Here is a 22771-nt window from a genome sequence, read left to right as displayed (position 1 = left end):
AGCAATAGAATGCATGGGTTGAAATCCCTGTTAATCAATTGGACGATTCCCTCTTGGGTTGTGCTGGAGGAGGAAGATTTCATTATTTCCCATAATTAGCATGATCTCTTTGGAAATTAGCTGAATGGACTGACACGGTCATCTGTGGTGGATCTGTCATGTGTCATCACATTATTAACTTTTGGTTGGGGGAGGGGAGGACCGAAGAGTGAATAGGGGAAGAATGGTCTATGGGATTTTTACTTTTCCTTACCGTGCTGGCATTTAACATGAGTGTATGAAAGGCAGAAATGACTTGAAAATGATGAGAAGCCACTTTGGGAATAGACTGGATGGCGTGGGGCTTGTTTTTTTACAACGTACTTGGTGAGTGTGGTTAGAAAATTGACCTACCTCTCCTCCTTCTAGCTTCTGCCTCCATGCAAAGGGGTCCCTCATAGTAAGGAGACCCTAAAAATAAGGGCACACTAACATCTCAGAAGACAATGTTGCAAAAAGAAGGCGCATGGTAAAAATAAAGTTATTTGATTGCGCCAATGGATCCCAGAGTGGAGAATTAGCTTCTCTCCCGCCACAAAGTTTCTGAAATTTCAATACCACAGATGAAGAAGGAACAAGATGCTAGCTTGGGACTTAGAATGCCCAGTTCAACTATAACTCAGACAGCGATGAGGGGCAGTATCTGGCCTGCTCTCAGATGTCCTTCAGTTGACTCCTCCATTAAAAGGGAAGAGAACAGAACCAGAACCACAAGAGATCTTCATAGGCTGAGAGATAGTGTCTCTCTTGCATGCATGGTGAGGGCTGAATGAATTAGACTCTGGTAAAGATTCAGAGGAGTACCTAGCATATGGCAAGGATTCAATAAATGTTGCTACTTTCTTCCCAGCCACATCCATCCATCCATCCATCCATCCATCCATCCATCCATCCATACATACATACATACATACATACATACAGTCCCATTCTTCCTCTCTCCTACTCTTACCCCTTCTCTGTATCTCCCTCCCCCTCCTTTCCCTCTCTCTTCCTCCTCCTTCTCTCTCCACCCTCTCTCCTCATCCCTTTCTCCTCTCCCTCTTGCCCTTCCTCTTTTCTACCTCTCTCTCCCCTCTCTCTCCCTCCTTCTTGTTCTCTTCCTCCCTCATGCCCTTTCATCCCCTCCCCCCTCTCTCCCGTTCCCTCTTTCTTCTCCCTCTTACCCTCTCTCTCCTTCCCAACTCTCCCCTCTCCCATCAGTTGATTGCCTTTGCCGTCCCATCAATTATCCATCAGTCCCTTAGTGACATTTGGTGTTATGCTTTTTGTATTCTGCGTTATGACATAAATCTCTCCTTCTCCCCTACCTTTTGTCTGAAACTTGGCTCATTGGTACAAAGACTTTAATGACCCTCATTAGTATTGGAGGGACCCAGCTGCTGCTGGCTTCCTTAGAGCCAAGCTAGCCTCACATGGGGCTTTATTTCAGTGGGCTGTGCTGTCCATTCATGCAAGGTCATTGCTAGTTCCTGTGCTTTCTTCCTCCATCTTCTCTGTGCCCCTTCTGGCATGCCCAGCCTATTGCCAGGAATAGGGCTGCCTTCTATGGTTAAATCCCCACTTACTTGGATTGCGGTTTCTTGGGGGGTGGGGAGAGTCCTATGGCATATATTCCCAAGGCCAGCAGCTGTTCCAAGGACGAGTCTGGTAGCCACTCCCACTACCCCATTGCCAGGGGGCGTGGGGGAGCAGCATCCGGATGAAGGAACACCCCCACATCAGATGAATGACCCACCCTCTCTGCATTCTTGCTTCATGGAGAGGCCGGGTTGAGTGAGGTTTTGCCAAGTTCTCAAAGGAAAATAAAAAAACAGTTTCCACTCAACTTCACATTTCGGAGAGAACACTCTGGGCCACTTCTTGAGTGAGGCTCCTGTAACTTTAATGTCTCCTCCTGGCACCATTTTCTTGCCTGGCTGGGCAATGGCCCCTTTGCCTTGGTCTCCAGGAGCACAGACTTTGTTCCATGCCTCCAGGGCAGGCCGTCCCAGGTCAGCAGATGGCTTTCTGATTACTATTTCCAGCCCATCTTACCTGACCATTCCTTCACTGTATGAACAGCTGTTTCCTTCACTCCAGTGCTGCCAACCTGATTGGTGATTTTTCTTCTGCCCTTTTGTTTGTAGAGAACATAAATCTTTCCCTTTTTCTGACCTGTCCTGCCGTTCTATCCACCTGTGCCCGCCTTGAGCAATATATAACTCTTGCCAGGCTTTGTTTCCTTTGCTGGCGTTAGCCTATAAACCCAACTTTCTTCTTCCTTCCTCTCCTCCCTTCCACTCTTCAGGGCTGATTCAGCATTCCCCTAAGCATCTGGCTTCCAGGTAACACTTAGTCACAAAAAGGTACATTATCTTGTAGGTCTAACCTGAACCAGAAACATCCAGGAATGGAGTCTCAGGCCTATTGGCCTCCTTTCTCTTCTTGCCTTGAATCTGAAGAGATTTCATTTCTCTAGGTTCACAGTGACTGTGCTAATTGAAAATGAATTAATTGAATAACTTGGGGCTTAGGAAGGATTTTTTTTAAGTTATTGAAACACAGCTAGTCAATTGAGTCAATCTAGTTTCATGTTTCACAATGATCATAAAAATTGGATATGAAGTAAAGAAGCCTACATGCTCAACAAAATGCCTTCCGGATTCCTGACCCTACTTAATCAAATGCTATTGACCTTTCTAATTGCTGTAACTGTTTTCATTGGTGTTCGATTTTTAGAAATTTGTTTTGGTTTCTTGGAACAGAGAAGCATGTCCCAGGTACATTTTCTTTGGGTGTTTTGTGTTTTGTCACAGGCACGCAACACTCTCAAAATATTTGTGTCTTACTTCTGGCCAAAAATGGAGATTGTGAAATAGTCACTCAGTAACGTTTGTAGCAACAAGCTAGACAGAAAGAGAGGAATCAGCTGTGGTTATAATAAGCTTTGTAGTAAAATCATGAGATTTTGGTGTTAACCGTAGGATCCAGGCTCTTACATAACACACACAAACACACACACACACACACACACACACACACACAGGCACACGCACACACACGTGTAATAATGAATTGAGAAATCTTTCCATTTCTTCTGAGTGTTAAGCATATGGATGTCTTTCTCTTCTTCTTCTTCTTCTTCTTTTTTTTTTTATTTTTGTCAGTCATGGGGCTTGAACTCTGGGCCTAAGCACTGTCCCTCAGCTCTTCAGCTCAAGGCTAGCGCTCTACCACTTTAGCTACAGTACCACTTCTGGTTTTCTGGTGGTTTATTGGAGGTAAGTGTTTCACGGGCTTTCCTGCCCGGCCTGGCTTTGAACCTCGATCCTCAGATCTCAGCCTCCTGAGTAGCTAGGATTACATGCGTCAGCCACCAGCGCTCAGCCTTTCTCTTCTTTTTTGTCTCTGTCTTTCTCTGTATGTCTGTCTTTTTCTCTCTGTTTCTTCTAGAGTTTGCTTGTAGCGGGTCAAACTCTGATATGTTATTTAAACCTAAGTATCTAAATAATATACAAAGTCTATATTGTGTGTGAGATGCCTTGAAATTGACTTAAACTCAATTGAAAGGGCAGCCAACATATGGGTGGAAAATTCCAATTTGCCAAGGATATGGCAACTCTCTTCACCTCCAAGAATTGGCATGCTGAGTCCCACTGGAATTAACTGGTCATTCCATTTCTCTGACACAGCAGAATAACACTATGGTCTTTGTATGGTGATTTTTATCTTTTAATGGGTTTGAGGGCTATTATCTTTTTCAATCTTTATACTAACTCTCTATGGGATAGATAGATAGATAGATCAGATATAATCTGCCCATTTTATTTTTAGAAAAAAATCCAAGGATTTGGCTGAACAGTCTTGTGGGTTATGTTTCCACTGAAGAACCCGTGCCTCTACCAGATCCCAAGGTGTCACTTTTGATACATATCCTCACCTTGAGTACTCATGATTCATCCATGCTTCTTACATAATTTGCCAAGCAAATAGAACCTTAAGTTATTCAGAATACCTTGTCTTGTTGATATTTAGTTGGTTGGGGAAAACATTTATATCTATACCTATCATCTATCTATCTATCTATCTATCTATCTATCTATCTATCTATCTATCTATCTAATCATAATGGTATAATTACTGTCATCTCAGCTATGTGTGAAATATAAATAGAAAGTGATGGTCTAGCCTGACCTGGGCATAAAGAGGAGCAAAACAAAAAAAAATCACTAAAGTAAAAAGGACTGGGGACATAGCTCAAGTGCTAGTAGAGTACTCAAGAGCCAGGCCCTGAGTTCAAACTTGAGTATTGGCAAAATAAGTGTCTAAGTTGTTGTTTTTATTAATGCTGGTGCTGGGGCTTGAATTCAAGGGTTCACACTCTTGCTTAGCTAATTCTGCCCAAGGCTGGTGTTCTACCATTTGAGCCACAGCTCTACTTCCTGTTTTTTTGCTAGTTAATTGGAGATAAGTGTCTCTTGGATTTGTCTGCTTGGGCTGGCTTTGAGTCAGGATCCTCAGATCTGTATCCTGAGTAGCTAGGATTACAGATGTGAGCCACCAGAGCCTGGCGATTGTTCCTACGTTATGAAGAGGGGATTATGTGACAAATTTTTTCCTCCTCATTCATTCTGTATGTGTCAACTAAAATTTTCCTGTGTGTCATTGAAGATTCAATAGGAACCGTCATGGCAGAGGCAGACTTCCCTCCCCAGACGACAGAACTTGGAGTTTTTGTTTTGGAAAACACGCCAATTTAATAAAGAAGAAGCCATGGAGAGCTTCAATGACCACAGAATGTCTTCTTTACAGCTCCCCTTTCCTTTGGCTTAGCACCAACCCTTTCAATAAGCATGAACTTAGGAAAGAAAAAGCTACATAAAATTTTATACTTCTCAATATTCCGTTTCCCTTTTTAACTTGCAAACTCAAGCCTGATTGTACTGTCCTCTAACCAAAAGACCCCTTAAGGCAAGAAACACATTATGGAAAGCTATTTATAAGGTTTAAATTATCCATATTAACATACTTAAGATTCACCAGTGTGGTTTCTTGATGCCAGATCCAATCTACAGAGAAGCTTCTGCCCGCTGTTATAGAGTTGACTACACAGATTCTTGCAGGAGGAAAATGCAGAGTAACATCTTATGTGCAGAATCCCTGGAGGAGCTAACTAATGCATCCCTCTGCCTCTGGCAGGACCAAAAGCAAAACCCATTTAGGTCTCTGTACAGGCCTCGATTGCTATTTTGTTTGTAGAAGCTGATTGGTTCCATCTCTTTCCATTTTTTGTTAAGCTGTAGGCCAAGTATGAGAGGGGAAAAATGACTCCATACACACATACATGTGGGTAGATAGCCAGTCCTTGGTTGTTAAGTATTTATTAGAATTCTCCTGTATGAAAAGACAGCATTAAGTTCAGAAAGTGAAACTCAGCATAGTGAAAAACAGCTCATGACCATGATCCAATTTGGTTAGTATGGGGACATACTAACCAAAGTAGAAGTTATCATTGAAAGCTGGGCACTGGTGGCTCACGCCTGTAATGCTAGCTACTCAGGAGGCTGAGCTCTGAGGATTTCAGTTCAAAGCCAGTCCAGGCAAGGAAAGTCCATGAGACTCTTATCTCCAATTAACCACCAGAAAAAAAGCCGGAAGTGGTGCTGTGGCTCAAGTGGTAGAGCACTAGCTTTGAGCTGAAGAGCTGAGCGACAATGCTCAGGCCCAGAGTTCAAACCCCACAACTGACAAACAAACAAAAGTATGATTGGATGTTGTGTGAAAATGTGAAAACTTCTGGTGTGTGTGTGTGTGTGTGTGTGTGTGTGTGTGTGTGTGTGTGTATTGGGAGTGAGATGCTTTTCACTCTGTCTCTGACCTACTTGGGTCACACAGTATAGAATGACACAGAACACTGAATGGAAGCACTCATTTCTGTGTTCATTAAAAGGGCCATTCTGGACTGGACCAGAGTCTAGTCTTGGTCTTTCCACCATGCATTGGTGACTAGTAATGAAGATGCTATAGCAGAGGTAGTGACACAGTAAAGATGTGCTGTGGGAGCCAGGAGGGGCAAGGGAGCCCAGCCATGAGATCTACAAAGTGTTTCATACATTTTGACCTTTAGATTGGACTTTGGAGGATGCAGGATTCCATCGGATGGAGAAAAATGTAGCAAACACCATAGGCAGAGGAATGCTGTGTACAAAGCAGTGCTCCTGGAAGACAGTGTGGTCAGAAGTTAGAGGAAGACCTGTAGGATGGAGAAAGGGATGAGTTTAGGACAGCAGTTTGAGGACTTCATCATAAAAGACTTTTGATAAAGTGCCACAGTTTTGGTCCAGTCTTAGTGTTTCCCTCTGCCCTCTGTATCTCCACTCTGTCCTCCTAAGCTAAAACAGAATGGACTTTAGTTTCTGTGTTATGAAAATAATGGCTGTTTTTTTTTTTATTTCTAAGTATATCTGGATATTGCTTGTAGGCACTGGTGGCTCACCCCTGTAATCACTGCTACTCAGGAGGCTGAGGTTTGAGGATGATTGTTTAAAGCTAGCCCAGGCAGAAACATCTGGGGGACTCTTATCTCCAATTAACCATTATGAAGCCCAAAGTAGAGCTGTGGCTCTACTTTGGGATAGAGTCCAGGCTCTGAGTTCAAGCCCTAGGACTGGTATCCAAAAAAAGTTATTAAAAATATATTTTATAAAACTTCATACCATTTCTAAATCCTTCTTAGAGAGTTTGATCCAGCCTTTTAGGGGTGGAATGTATTCCGGGGGAAAAACCACAATCCTAGGAGCTAGTACACTTGAGATTCCGGAAATGAATATCTTGCAAAGAACCAAGCTGGAATATCAGAAAAACCAGAAGGCAGCTTTTCCTAACAGATAAAGAAGGTGAGATAAAGAAAGAGCTAGACAGTAGATTTGGGGTTATAAATGAATATTTTTTTCCCTCTGACCACTTCTCAAATGTAATTTCCTCCAAATTCCTCTTCAGATCAAATGGGATTCTGAGACAGTGTTTGACTGTGTCTAACTTCAGGTTGGCTTGTCAACATTTGGAACTTCTTTAATAAGGAGCAACTTTGTTTCTTTAGTTTTGTCATGGCCAAGGAGTTTTTAAAAAGCCTTGGGTGATACCCTTCAGACAAGAAATTCCTGCTTACATGTAAATGACTGGAGGCAGTCTTTCTTTAGGGTTTGACGTGGGTGAAGAGAGAGAGAGAGAGTGTGTGTGAGAACTTCTTGTACCTGAGCAAAACAGATGGAAAAAGAAAGAAGAGATATTGGATATGGTAAGTTTAACACAGGTTCTTCAGGAGTTTTAGACTTTGGAAATCCTCTGCAACAGGTTGTTTTCAGGCTTAGGTAGTTTCCACTCACCATCCAGCTTGCATCTGACTCACAGGAGAGACTCCACAGTGTTGAATGGGTAAATGAATTGTTAAAGAAAATAAAACAGCACAGGGTTTTCTTCTCTGGATCATGGCACCTGTCACACAGGAAGTGGTGCTCGGTGGGCAGATGGTTGGTAACATCTCAGAGGTGCCATTGGATGGCTACGTTTCATCCGGACCTCTTCAGAGAATTTCGTAGACAAAGTAATTGTCACAAACAATCAGTGAGAGGCAGAAAACACTTCTGGTAAGTCTGATCTTCATTTAGCTGCTTCCACTACGGAGAAATTCTCACACCTCAACGTTTTCATCTTTCATAAAAGAAGAGATGTCCCCTAGAGCTGTTTGAACACAAAATAAAGTAGGCAGAGTTGAGGCACAAGACTTGGTACTGTATAGATATTTTTTAAAAGCTCTCAAAACGTGTTGTTTCTCTGTGTTGATCACAACAGGTGTCAAATTGAGTGGGTATGGGAGTTCCCTGTCAGTTTGCTATGCTGTGGAGTCATGACTTGGGCTGCGGACTTGTGGGTGAGTGGCATATTCTAAAAGCATGAAGTGGTCCTTTATGCTATGTTTAATGGGTTCTTAGGAAAGGGTTGGATTGCTGTGTACTTGACTCAGCTCACCACCCTGCAAAGCTCTCTTTTAATAGGGTTAAAAGCCATCTACTTGCTCACCTGAAATATATACCCACCCACTGGCACCCTGAATCTTGATTACTAATGTAGGAGATTCTCAAAATTCCTCAAACTTTACTGAGGATCCTGGTTGAGACTATGTGAGCTAGCTAGCTCTGGGCTTGATTCTTCCTCAATAAGAAGAGTGTTCATGGATGCAGCAATTGCCTAAGGAATACACCGACATAAAGGTGCTAAGTCGATCCTGATTCGTTGCTTCCAACCATCTCTGAGGGTGCGCTTGTATTCCTATGAAACACCAATTATTATTTTCAATGAAGGTGGAAGTGACTTGAAGAACCTTTAAAAGTAATACTTATGAATATGTTATAAAAAAAAGTTAGTCTGGGTTTATTGAAGTAGCAGATACTTTCAATGAATATTAATGAAGGCATAAAAGAGACACTGGGTTTAAATACCAATGAAACTGAGAAAGATAAATTTTAGCAAAAATGATTAAAATAATTGGTGCTAATATAATTTTTATATGTCCTGAATTTTTAAGGGACAAGAAATTGCTTTGGAATTCAAGGTCATTAGATCATGTGTTTAAATGCCAATTCAGCTACAACAGTGTCATTATAAACTTCCCACCAAGCCTTGTAAAATCTATGTGGGAGTCTACTTCAATTTCCCAATTTTGCTCTTTGGGAGAAGGGGGGGAAGAAGTTAAAGGGAGAATCCATCACCAGTTGGTATTTAAGCTCATAAGCAGCATAATATTTAATGTACAATCTGCTGAAAACAATCGATTAACTCATGTAAAGGCAATCTATAACATAATACAAAGACTAGAAACATAAATAGGCAAGTCTCACCACCATAAAAACCTACTAGTTTAAGTATCCTGAGAGCTAGCTTGATGTAGTAGTGCACTTCTGGGATTCTAGCACTCAGGAGGCATAAGGAGGAAGATCAAGAGTTCAAGGCCAGCCTGGACTACATAATGAGACCCTGTCTCAACACCCTTTCCTACAAAATAAACATTAAAGTTACAATGTCAAGTAACAAAACAGAATTAATTCTTCTTCTCAGGGCCTGAGAATGATGTCCTTTGCATTCTTGAACTGCCTTTTCTCCTGCTAGTCCAGTTTGGATTTCTCTACAGTGTTAGTTACTCTCTCTGTTCCCTGTTATGACTTCTTCAGAAAAATGTATCTGGTGGTCACTTAACTGGCTGCCGTGAACTAAATCATTTTCCCTTAGGCTTGAACTGGGGGTGAGGGGGAAGGGGCGGTGGTGTTGGTAACTTGATCTCATCTTTGGGAATCTTGATTTATTTTCTACCTTCTTTAGCTTAGTTTATTTCAGAGGATTATAAGTAACCATTTAGCTTCTAATGTGATGCCTTGCCTTCCTTCCTCTCATCTCTCCACCCCTATTTTCTCAACTTCCCTCTCCCATATTCTCCCTTTCCCTTTTCTCTCTCCTCCTTCTCTTCTTCCTGCCTGTTTTCCCTCCTTTCCCCCTTTGTCTTCCCCTCTTTCCCTGTTTCCTTCTCCTTCTTTCTCTCCTTCTACTTCCCTCTCTCTCCGTCTTCCCTTTCCTTTTCCTCTTTCTTTCCTTCTTCTCCTCTTCATGAGCTCAGAATTGCATGGCATTCGGGAACAATGTAGACCCAGCATTTCTAGATATTTTAGTAGCCAGTTTTCAGGGTTATCTTTAGTCTGTCATCTTTCCAGAACTACAAGTTTGACCCAGTTTCCTTCTGTCTCTGTTTGGCCATGTGTAGTTCTGGCTTCGTCCCCAGGTTTTGCAACATGGATTCTAAAGGGCTCTCAGCTTTTTTCTCTCATTATACTGCGATGACAGCAAGTTACAGTTCTTCATACCAACAAATCCAGAGACAAAGAGATGCTCCTTTCTGGTAGCTTGGCCAGCAGAGAGTAATCTCACTTTTCTGGAAACATCTCGGGTCTCACTAGCACTCATTGGGCTGTGTGCCCACCTCAAGCATCTGGCTGGAAATGACTGACACCCGACTCTATACATAAAGTAGTAGTCCACACAGTCTAGGCACATGGGTGATGACCGGACAAAAATTTAGGGTGTTGCTTTCCAAAAGTTGGGGGGATATATACCAACCAGGTAGTGACTGATGCCTTTTTAAATTTGTCTGTGATAGGGCTTAAACTCAGGTCCTGGGCACTGTCCCTGAGCTCTTTTGCTCAAGGTTAGCACTCTACCACTTGAGCCACAGTACCACTTCTGGTTTTCTGGTGGTTTATAGGAAATAAGACTCTCATGGACTTTCCTGCCCGGGCTGGCTTTGAGCTGTGATCCTCAGATCCCAGCCTCCTGAGTAGCTAGGATTCCAGGCATGAGCCATCGGTGCCCAGTATAACGGATGCCTTTTGAACTTGAGTTTGGGGTCTCACCAGCTCTGGGTTTCCTCAGATGTCAGTTCATAAGGTGCTAGTTATGTCAACTGTGGACTTGGCGGGTATGGGATCATCAAATGGGGATAAGAAAATGCTAGATCTTTACCTGTAGGCAGAAAATGCTATGTTACAATGTTATTTACATGAGGAATAAGTCTGTTATGAGGTCACCCAGTGCTCATGGCTCTTGTCTGTAAATCTTAACTACTTAGCCAACAGAGATCTGAAGACTGAGATACAAAGCCAACCTGGGCAGCGAAGTCACATCCCAAAGTAACCAGCCAAAAGCTGAAAGTGGAGCTGTGACTCAAGTGGTAGAGCACCAGCCTTGAGTGAAAAAACCAAAGTATGAGGCCCTGAGTTTAAGGCCCAGTACCAGCACACATGCGCACACAGTCCTTAAAGTCAAGACAGAAACCAGAGCTCTTACAATACCAACAGTTGATGGTATTATCTTGATCACAAATAACAACATAATACACAGTTACATACCAGTTTGCCATATCCAAAACATTTTATACTCATTTACATCAAATAGTATTGGTAAGGCTGCTTTGAGTTTCATTTCCAGGAGCAGAATTTCCATAAACATACAAAACAATCCAGTGTAGAAGTAACAGTTTGTGGTAAAAATAAAACTTTATTTTTCCATTATAAGTAAACATGTGCTTTGAATTACGACACATTAGCTTTACTCATAATTTTATGTTTAAAGACATCTTTAATAGTGAATAACAAAACAAAACAAAAGATTGGAAACTTCATGAATACTGAATTGGATGTAATGGGGTGGTTAAATAAATCCTAATGGATGTATTCTATTGCATTATGAATAGTTGATTTGAAAGGGACATTGTCCAATAACTCAGATCAGGAAAAGTTCACTCTATATGAATTAACAGCAATGTACAAACTTACCTATGTTTGCAAAAAATGAATGCACAGCGGTGAAAAAAATCATGCACAAGCATGGAGAAATACTCAAACTATTTGGTAATTTTTATAGTAAGTTACCATGCAGTCAGAAAGGGTATCTTTCATTCTCAATTGGTATGGTCATGCCAATGCTTGCTTATTCTTAAAAAAATTAACAACTGTAAGATTATGAGGAGTTATTTAAGTACTGTCTTCATGTCCATATCTATTTGCACTCCTTAGTCCAGATTTTCTCCTTGAATAACTCCTTCTAAAGATTCTCACTTGCAGGCCATATGCCTATCTATCTATCTATGTATCTATCTATGTATCTATCTATCTATCTATCTGTCTGTCTGTCTGTCTGTCTGTCTGTCTGTCTGTCTGTCTGTCTGTCTATCTAAACATCTTGTCTAAAGTATGTTATTTACAGGGGAAGATTCCAATGATATAATTCTTAAAACAACTAACTTATAGTTTAACAAAATGAATAACAAGAAGCTGAATCATGTATTGTCCATGAGAGGGGGAGGAGATTGGAGGGGAGGGGGAGGAGGGTGTCAGACAAATTGAGGGAGAAAGAGCAGAAGAACATGTCACAATATTCAATATGCACTTGTGAAAAGAGAGTCAGGTAACTTGTGGGGATGGGCTGGGTTTAGGAGAGATGAGGGAGAATGATGGAAGGGATGATATTGATCAAGATTCATTATACTCACAAATGGATATATTTTATCTTTAAGACAAAAGAAAATAAAGACCATGCTTTGGCTCTGTAGTTTGGTCAAGACCTTCTCTGATGAGTTTCATCATCAGCTGCCCTGATGTTGTTGATTTAAGAGGAGTTTAGGGTGAGATTTAGGTGGTGCAGACTTCAGTGACTGTTTGTAATTTTTAATGCATCCAGAATATGGCTGAAGTGAAGAGAAATTTGTCCACTGGCTTGAAGTTAACAGGATGTGAGGCTAATGGGGTACTAATTGAACAGCAAATGCCTAATTAGGAATCACGGAGGGCTGGTGTTGGCAGCGTGGGTAACTCCTGTATCCAGCAAGTGCTGAGCTGTGAGTTTTGGAAGAAGGTCTAACAAAGCTTGGCCATTTCTGCCCTTTGCCGCAGCCCAGTGGGCCTTGTCCTTCCAGATTTCCTCGGCAAGTGGTAACGGCTGGGATTGAAATCTCGATCTGTGCAGATTGAAAGGATGGGGAGAGAAAACTCTTCCTTTCCAAGGATGAAGAAGATAAGCAATGATTTCTAGGGCAGGCTATCGCTAAATGATTGCACGTCCCCTGATAATTTGGGGAGCTGGTAACATTTATAGAAATGGGAATGTATTTAAAATTCAAACATATAATTTCTACTATTTCCAACCTCCCATATGTGTATCACCAAAAGTGAATTTTGAGAGCAGTAGTGGGAAAATACTGCCTGGGGATAAAGAAAAGTTACTGCAGGAGTCTGGTTTCTATAATAATTTATTTCACAATAAGAGCAAAATTCCTTTCCCCAGGGGAGATTTGACAGAGTAATTGCAATGGGGAATAGTCACTTTTCATTTCATTCTCTCTCTCTTTTGCAAACTTTCTTTGTCAAGCAAAATGTATAAATCTTCCTGAAAGAGTAACTTAAACAAGCTATGTGGACCGGGAGAGAGGAATGTGTGTGTGTGTGTGTGTGTGTGTGTGCACACATATGCGTAATCAGTCATTCGTGTATTCATTGTTGACTTTTCAACAATCAAAAGGGGAAAAGAGGGTGATGCATGCTTAGAGACATTATGAAATACATCTTTGCAGCTTGTTATGCAGTCAGGTGCCTGGACCACAAGAGTGAGCTTAACATGCATTGCCTTTGACCTGAGTCGTCATAGCTTTATTGTAAAGATTTTTAAAAATTAAAATTACACACACACACACACACACACACAGAGTACTGGGGCTTATATATAGAACACAGTGCCGGTACACTCTCTCCTAGCCTTTTTACTCAAGGGGGCTGGTACCCTACCACTTGATCCAGAGCTCTATTTCTGTCTTTTTGCTGGTTAACTGGAGAGAAGAGTCTCTCCACTTTGTCTCTTTGATCTGGCTTTGAACCTAAATCTTTAGATCTCAGCCTCCTGCTTAGCTAGGATGAACGCCAGGCATGAGCCATGAGCATCTGGCTTCAATTCCCAGGTGGTTGATAGAAAACTTCAGAAGTCCAGTTCTGAGGTTGAATTGCCTCTCCTGACCCCAGGTTTCTAGATCTGGGCAAGAAGGTACCTCTCCTTCCTCTTCTTCTCCTCAGCCACTACCAAGGGCAGCTCCTTCTTTTTTGCCTGCCTTTCAGACTCTTCACTCCTGGGCATGCTGTTCCGTCTGCCCAGGTCTCCCCTCATCTCCCTTCATCTTTGGTGGACAAATCCCCAATCCTTCCTCTAATTCTAAGGCTCACTCTGCATCTTTCCTTAGCTTTCCTAGACAGAATCTTTTATCTTGCTGGGACCAGTGAATATTTTCCTGCTCTGTGGTAGCCTCCTTCAGATGGTGTATTTGCATTTTTATGTCTTGCTTCTTCAGACAGTGGGCGAGAACTGGGTCTTTTTCAATTGGTTTGCGTCTCCAGTTTGCAGCCCAGCATCTAGTGCTCAAGAGAGCACCTGGAAATGCAGAGCAAGAAAGCATGAGGGAGAAGGATCTTGAGTTCAAATCTGTGGGACTCTGGCAGATTCCGTCACTGTTTTAAACCTTGTTTCTCTTTTCAGCCACAAGATAAGGAGGATTAAATGAATTACATACAGGGTTCATTACAATGCCTACCTCATAGTAAAGACTCAGTAAGTACTAGCAACTGCTATTAATAATGGAGATCAAGTCTTCAATAATCAAACGAGGTGAACAATAGGGCTGACAACTCTGTAAATGACTTAGTGGAAAAACATTTAATTCCTTTTCTTTCATTCCATCGTTGAGACAACAAAGATCAGGGAGCGCTACATAACTAGAAGAGTGGATCACGGCAGGGAAAAGACTTGCCTTCTTCCCAAAGTTTTTTGGTTTTTTTTGTTTTTATCCCCCCTTACTGAAAGGCCTTCTCCCTACTTAGACAAAGTTTAGAGTTTCTGAACTTTCTTTTTTCTTCAATCAGGTCAAGCAATCTTCTGCAGGGAGGAACCTACACCGAAAGCCAAGGGATGTGCTCCAAACTCCCAACTCATTAATATCACCAGCATCCTAACAAATGGGAGGCCAGAAAGCCAGACCGAGCAGCCACTTGGTCACATGGTAGGGGTCTGCCCCGGGGCCCTGCACACATTGAGTGGACGGGCATAAGTGCCATCCATATTTCTCTGCACAGCCCTGGCCACCAGCTCTCACGTCAGCCTGCTGAGCCGGCTTGGCTGAGGTTCTAGGGGCTTCTCAGAGAAGATTTATTCCTCAAGACTGACCTACATGGATGTATGTATCTAAATTCACAAAAGCTTGAGTTTGATGGCCAGCAACAAAAAGGTCAGAGGAAAAAACAGGCAAGGCATTTAAATCAAAATGATGAAGCTGGGTAATTTCATTAGCAACAATTGTATTTACTGGAAGTCACAGATGGTGCAGTTTAGCTCATGGCCAAGTTTTGAGGACAAAATAAGAATGAAGGAAGAAATATTTCAAGGGAGAGGTGGTTAAAAATTAAATAGGCACCAGATGGTTCAAGATTGTCTTTCCTATAAATTTGGTGAACGAGGGCCTGCTGAATCTAAAGGCTTTCTGAATGGGGTTAGAGTTTGAAAGGGAACTTTTAAGAATATATAAATAAAGACTTTAAAAGAGAGACAGAGATTAAGTATAGAATCATATTGAAAAGAGGTGACAGTTAATTATATCAAACTTCATTAAATCTTATTTCCCTTGGTGAGATTCATTCACTTAGCATTTCTTGAGAACCTACTGTGTGCTAAGCTCCTATTTTTCTATGTTGATAAGTGAGACCAAGGAAGGTTATACGTTTCTGGAACGTTGAGAAGGGGGAAAACATGTTGCCATGTGCATTATCATATAGACACATGTGTCTTCTCTGATCCACGCGATGAGAAATGTTTTGATCCTTTCCCATCTTTTAGAGATTAAAACTTGAACATTTTTTAAAATACGCATGAACCCTTTAAGGGTTGGAACTGTCAACACTTCTAGACTTGGAGTGCTCGATGCCCGGTGTTACTTTGAGGAAACAGCAAGTCAGCTGATGGTGAGTAAGGGTTCTCACCTGTGCCCAACAGACCTGCTCTTCAGCCTTCTGGAAATGAATCCACCCCTCCCTGACCTCCCAGGTATTCTTGGCTGACATCTTTGTACATGGGTTTCCCTGGCTGCTTTTGGTGGGTTGTTTTTGTTTTTGTTTTTGCCCCTCTATCCCTGTGGTCATCACCCACATTCAGTTCAAGCAAATCTCCTTAGACATCTCTCCTGCTACAAAGGGCTGGATCATGCAGAGCCAAAATAAGACCTCTAAAGGTGGATGGTAACTTTGGTGGAGTTTTAAGTAGAGAACCATAGGTCACACAGATTGAGAGAAGAAATTGCTATGAATGAAGTGGTTGTTGCCACTCTACCCTTTTTGCTGATATAAATGATTGACAATATACGAAACAACCAGAAAGCAATATAGAGCAGGCAAAAGTTAGGAGGGGTTTGGGTCTTTGGAAGGAGGCCAATGGTATTGAGTGACGCCCACATCCTGAAGTTTTCCTCTACAGGACTGCAGGCCTCTCTGTGCAATGGTAGTTGATGAGCTCCAACAGAAAGTCATCTCTTGATAACATCATTATTGCCAGAGCCCCAGTCATTGGGACAGGATATACGGGATAGGGATGACCCTCACATGCACAGATAAGCTTCTCAATTCATTAGTTGACTATTGAGCATAGTCAAGGAAAGATCTCAGGATCTAGAAGACACAAGACAGCGAGATCACTGAAAACCTCAGTAGCTTTCCATTAAAATCCCAGAAAGACTAACAGATATCTATCTATCTATCTATCTATCTATCTGTCTGTCTGTCTGTCTGTCTGTCTGTCTGTCTGTCTGTCTGTCTGTCTGTCTACAGAGACAGGGGCAGAGAGACAGAGACAGAAGTAAACAGAGGCACAGAGAGAAGGAAGAGAGGAGAGGAGACAAAGAAGAGCAAAGACAGAGGGGGGGGGAGAAAGAATGTTTTAGGGGGAAAGTTCTCAAATTAACCCACTTACCAAAATCTAAAAACAAAACTTCCATGAGTTCAAGTGGTTCAAATATCTACAGAAACAATGCTTGGCAGCCTTCAGAGGAAATTACAGACAAGATAATCGAATTTTCCCAACAGAGGAAGCTGGGAATATATGAATTATAAGGTTTTCTATTGTTCGCCTGTTTATTTGCTTTCTTGTCCATGGAGGGGAAACTGTCTCTATTCGTCAACAGTTTCAAATTAGGTAACATCACACTCAAAGTGCCTTGATTGACAGGGTTCCAAAAATCTAATAATCAGCAATGTTTCCAACACTCACAGCAATGGAGCCCAACTACTCAGCTTTCAGTTGTAAAGTTGTTGGTTTTTTTCTTCAGAAATTGTAGCACTGTCTCACATTATACCTTTCCATTCTACCCTATATCAACTTGTGGTGATTTCATTATATATATTCAGGGTATTTCTAATATTTCAGCCTCTTGAATCCTTGACTTTCTCTTTGCAATGATCCTATCCTGACCTAATTCAGCCACTTACTGATTTAGGTCCCTCCAGGCTAAACCTTAGACCTTGACTGGTAACTGAGGAGTCTTAATTCTGGACATCTATTTCTCTGACCACAATCTTCTCGCTTTCTGGCCTACATCCTTTCCTAGCCCAGTTCCCATCTTTCACTGGAGGTGTGGCTTCACCTCTCTCTAGGGCTTCCCAGAGCCCTCTCTCCTCTCCTTACCCCTTCATTTCTTTTCACTTCCTTGCTCCTCTCCTTCCTGATCCTCATTTGATTGACCGTAAGCTTGATGAAGCCTAACACACAACTCACTACTCCAACTCTGTCTACGCAACCTCGGCCTATGCTGCTGGGGAAAATCAAACACATCAAAGAATCCCTCATGGTGGGTGTTTCTCCCATTCACTGAGACAGTTTCCCCTCTCTCCTTTCTTCTCAAACCCCTCTACCCCAATCTCTTCTCCATCTTCCTACATAGACCTTGCCTCCTATTTTGCAGAGAAATACTTTGCAAAGAGGGAATCAGCGAATGACTTCCATGGACTCACCAACTCCATCTCCCTCTTCCATCCTGTGGTCACTTCCTGTGCCTTCTGGTCCAATGACATGGACAAAGAACCTTTAAGATCACCTCTCCACTCTTCACTCTTGTTACTCTTGCCTCTCCCTGCCTTTCTGGAACAGCAGGGATGTATTCCTCTTCTACAGAGCCACTTTCAACAGTAAAACAAGTTGATCCCATTCTCCCTCAGGCCCAGTGCTCCACTCTAAGGCAGCTCCTCAGAAAACACAGGCTGCTGGCTTGGACTTAACCATTGTTTTTCTTAAACTCTGTCATCTTTTGCATCACCTCAGGAGACTGTAGCTTAGGCCATCAACATAGTGGTGGTGGTAAATTGTTCTCGTATTTTTCCCTTTAACCATTATCCCTTGGTGAACTAAATGGTTGATCTGGATTTTCTCTTTTTTCTTTCTTTCTTTCTTCTTCTTCTTCTTTTTTTTTTTTTTACTTATTTGTTCTTTCTAAATTTTCTATGATGAATATGTAATGCTGAGGATAAAAATGGGAAACAATAAAATGACATAAAAAGAAACGCCATATTTTGTGAATAATTTACAATCAATTGCATTTTTTATAGCAAAAAAAAATTGGCAGTAGGCTTGAATGGCATGGGCAACAGGATGGGGGCCAGTTTTCCTCTTGACTTGTTCTGGAAAAAGCCACTTAAATTCCATGAATTTCAGATTTCTCAGCTGTGAAGGGGGGGAAGCTGCCATCTTCCCGGCCTTCCTTCCAACCATGTTGTCAGGGCCTGAAAAGAACATGGATGTGAATATATTCTGGGGGAACTCTTACAATGGTAAATCCGTAATACACCTGATCCAAAACATTTATCACGAGCTACTAGATTCCTTGCTTCTTTTCACTAATGATGAATTAGGGATTCGTGAGATGGAGCAGGTTATAAACCATAGCAAATGAAAATATTCCCAAGAGCAGCTTTTCAGGCTTCATGGCCAAGTTCTCTCTGTCCCAATTTCTTCATGTGCCTCACTTCCCAAAATACTCAGCAAGACGGACACTCCTTTCCTACATCAGAGATGGTTGTAGAATGAGTTAGGCAAAAAGCTGTTGAGGAGGCAGCTGGGACTCGTGGATGTTAAGGAAATAGGGACTGAAGGCCACTGAGCTCTTCTCCAACTCTGCTAGAGAAGAACCTGCTTAGCCAATTGGGACCTCAAAAACACTGATCTACTAATTCTGCTGTATGTTAAAGTTGGAATCCCAAATCTTTGCCATCAAGATCTGACATATCACACACAGGAGTTGAAGTGTTGATAGTCACTGATTTTCTCCTAATCCTCTTACCCCCTCCCCATTTTTTACTTTTTGTTTTGTTTGTTTTTGATTTGTTTCCTTCATTTCCTTCTGCTGAAACTTGGTTTGGATTTTAGGAAATACATAAGGAGAAGTCCACTGATATTTCAGAGAGGATGAATTCAGTGGATCTTCAAGAATGACCCAGTTGGTATATAAAGCACTAAAACTGGGCAAAGAAATAATTACCTTTCTTTCACTTGCCCTTAAACTTAGCCCTATAGACCATGGTCTGAGATGTGCTGAAAGAGCTCCCAGTTGCCAAGGCATTGAGCTAGCAACGTATTCCTTCTACAGCAGTCTATAGGTATGCTTACAGTTTGTTGACAGCCTCACAGGGAAGTGCTTCTCTCTTGCTTTCCCCAAATCACCAGCCCCATCTTTCACAAGCAAGGGAGGAACAGTTACCAAATGTCTCCTTTGTGCCAAAGATGTGCATATGCCTCATGGGTCAGTTCATTTCCAACTCTTGGATCCCACAGCATTAGGGATGCAAGAAGGAACCCAAGGCCAGAAGCTAAGAAGTCACCAAGTTGGGATTATAAACCAATTCTGATCCTTTCAAAGAACAGCTCATTGCACCATCTCCAAAGCAGTTTTTCCAGGGCTTTTTCTTCCTTTTACTTTTCCTTGTCTTGTTGGTACTAGGGTTTGAACTCAGGGCCTCATGAGTGCTAGGCAGATACAATATTGCTGAAGCATGTCTCTAGCCACATTTCCCCCGCCCCCCAGCCCAGTGGCTAATTTTACAATAGGGTCTCATGTCTGCCTTCTTTGGGCTTTCTGTCATTGCTGAGATTACAGGCTTCTGCCACTTTCTCCAGCCTCCTTCCATGGAGCTGGAGTCTTGCAGACTTCTGATGTCAGCCCTTCATATGACAGCTGTGGGCGCCAACACTTGGCTCAACATTCTACCCCCCTTTTATTTTCTTGGATGCATTTTAATATATATTTTTATTATCCTTAAGTAGTTGTATAAAAGGGTTGCTATTCGGCTAGATTTTTCCTTTTGAACATTTTCTCTGACAAACTTTTCCTCTCCCCACTTGAAGATGAGTACAATAGTTCAATGACTTGCCTTCTCGATCGTTATCATTTCCTTATTTTAAAAGGCAAATACTTTTCAGTGTTGTCCTGGAGTATGCTGGGATGCTTTTACCAAATCCATCAAGGCAGGGACACCTGAGTGCTGCTCCCTGTGGAATGGGAGAATTTACCTAGAGAGGTGGAGGAAGAGGAGAGAGATCTCTGTCCCACCCCACCACCACAAAAAGCTTAGAAATGGCATGTTGGTTTTCTTGATAATTGGATTGTTAAGAGTTTTCAGGGGAAGAGTGTGACTGGTGAGCAGCACAATCTAAATGTAAATGAATGTTTACGGGGTATTTGGAGGGACTCTGGAGTGGGAATACTGATGTGGCAGGACTCCACGCTACTCAGGGAGCTCACATCAGATGCCAAAGGGTGGAGATTTGCCCTCCTCCGGATGGGGGAAACAGATCTGCTCTGGCAGAGAAGGCCTCGCAGAGTCCATTTGAGCCTGGGTATCAAGCAGTTGAAAAATCATCATGGAAAATGTCTTCTAGAACTAGTCTAGAAGGAGCTGTACAAGTGTTCGCTCACCCTGCCTTCCATGGTTACAGTCCATCCACACTGCCCTGGAGAAATCTTTTTGTCCTATGTGACCACTGTCTGTCTGTCTGTCTCCTCTTCCTCTCGGTCTCTCTCCCTCTTCCCTCTCCCTCTCTTTTCCCCTCCCCCTCCCCTCTTTCTTCTCATACCCACCATGGCTGTTCTTTCTCCCAGGCTCAAGATTCAAGATCTGAGCATTTGTTCTTGGCTATTCCTTTACTCCCTGAGCTAGCTCATCCGGTTCTTAGCTCCTAATGGATCCTTTCTATGCATGGTTCTTCTCCAGGCTTGGACTTGTAGTCTAAACCTGAGCATCCTCCTTCACAAGGGCTTCTTCTCAAGGACAACTTTGTCTCCTTGCAGGTAGGAGCACATCGAGTACGATGGACAGTTCCTAAGGCAGAGCCAGTAGTGAATACTAAAAAAAAGACTATTTTTTTGGCTTTCATTTCACAGGAAAGGAAACAGATCATTGACTTTCAACACAGCCAAAATGAATGTAGATGCTCACCATGGATTGCTTTCAGATTAACATGCTAAAACAGATAATATGTTACCTTAATCTGTTCATGCTGCTTTAGCAGAGCACTGCTGACTGAGTAATTTAGAAATGATAGAAATTTATTTCTCACAGCACTAGAAGATACAAAGTCCAAGACTGAAGAGAGATAGGTTCAGTGTCTAGGCAGGGCTGCCAAGAGCTTCCAAGGATAGTACCTGGTTGCTGTGAGTCTTCATGTGGCTGAAAAGATTTTTTTTTGGGGGGGTCCGGTTGTGGGGCCTGGGCCTGGGCGCTGTCCCTCAGCTCTTCAGCTCAAGGCTGGAGCTCTACCACTTGAGCCACAGCACCACTTCTGGCATTTTTCTTTTTGCTTATGTGGTGCTGAGGAATCGAACCCAGGGCCTCAGGCAAGCCAGGCAAGTGTTCTACCACTGAGCCACCTTCCCAGCCCCTGAAAAGACTTTTATAAGGACCTTGTTCCCAATTACAAAGACATGACATCAATAACTCCTGAAATGATTGCATTGAGAACAAAGTTTCAACATGAACTTTTGTGTGTTATGTGTGCCAGTAATGGAGCTTGAACTCAGGGCCCTTTTCTTGCTTTTATTTTCTTTTTTCTTTGCTCAAGACAGACTCTCTGTCACTTGAGCCACAGCTCCATTTCTAGGTCTTTGTTGATTCAGCCTTCGGACTTTTCTGCCTGGCCTGGCTTTGAACTAAGATCTTTCTATCTCAGCCTTCTGAAGAGCTAGGATCATAGACATGAGCTACTAACACCCAACTCATTGGGTTGATGTGAATTTTTCCTGCTTGCATAAGGTTCATAGCAATATGTAGTGTACAATAAATAAATTGTGAATTTAGACCTAAACATTCTCATGGCACAGACTGATTGAAAATAATTCTTTACTCCTGTCTTGTAGATGTCAAGTTTTCTTTTCTGTTTGCCCAGCCCAGTGTACTTCTCCTGGGCCTCTTGTAGAACTGAGAAGGTCATCCTGGGTGCAGACAGGACCATTTCTACCAGATCAAGTCCATGAACTCCTCAGTCTGTCTTCTCTCTTGGTAGACATCAGGGACCCATCCCCCAGATTTTAGGACATCAGATCTATAAATCTCCAAGGCCATTTTAGTCTCTGATCTTGTTTCATCACACTCTGTAAGTTTTCTCTTGATTTCTATGACCTAGGTTGATTTCAGACTCCCCTGTGCCCCTGCCTATGCTTTGATAGATTTTCCTCTGGCTTCTTCATGTATGTGGAATCGAGTAAATCTCAGTGATGCAGTCACAGCTCATCCATTCATTCTGCATTATCTTTTTTTTTTTGGGGGGGGGGGGTCCGGTCGTGGGGCCTGAACTCTGGGCCTGGGCGCTGTCCCTCAGCTCTTCAGCTCAAGGCTAGCGCTCTACCACTTGAGCCACAGTGCCACTTCCACCTTTTTTCTTTTTGCTTATGTGGTGCTGAGGAATCGAACCCAGGGCCTCAAGCATGCAAGGCAAGCGCTCTATCACTGAGCCACCTTCCCAGCCCTCTGCATTATCTTTTTGAGGGCCCTCCACTTTCTCACTCTGCTTATGCACCAGGCATAATTCCATGGCTCTGCCATGTGGTGTTTGCTTCCTAGTAGATTGAAAAGCATCCCCTTTA

General features: G+C 42.4%; 1 pseudogene; it reads left to right on the top strand.

Moving 5' to 3' along the window:
- The first annotated feature begins 15524 nt into the window (after positions 1–15524).
- The window catches only part of LOC122114442, a 48075-nt pseudogene continuing 40828 nt past the window's right edge, over positions 15525–22771 (top strand).

This window comes from Dipodomys spectabilis, unplaced genomic scaffold (genome assembly GCF_019054845.1).
Source record: "Dipodomys spectabilis isolate Male_0828 unplaced genomic scaffold, ASM1905484v1 ptg000108l, whole genome shotgun sequence".
NCBI classification, from domain to species: domain Eukaryota; kingdom Metazoa; phylum Chordata; class Mammalia; order Rodentia; family Heteromyidae; genus Dipodomys; species Dipodomys spectabilis.
The sequence above is the reverse complement of the archived record's forward strand: the minus strand, read 5'-3'. Positions and strand labels throughout refer to the sequence as shown.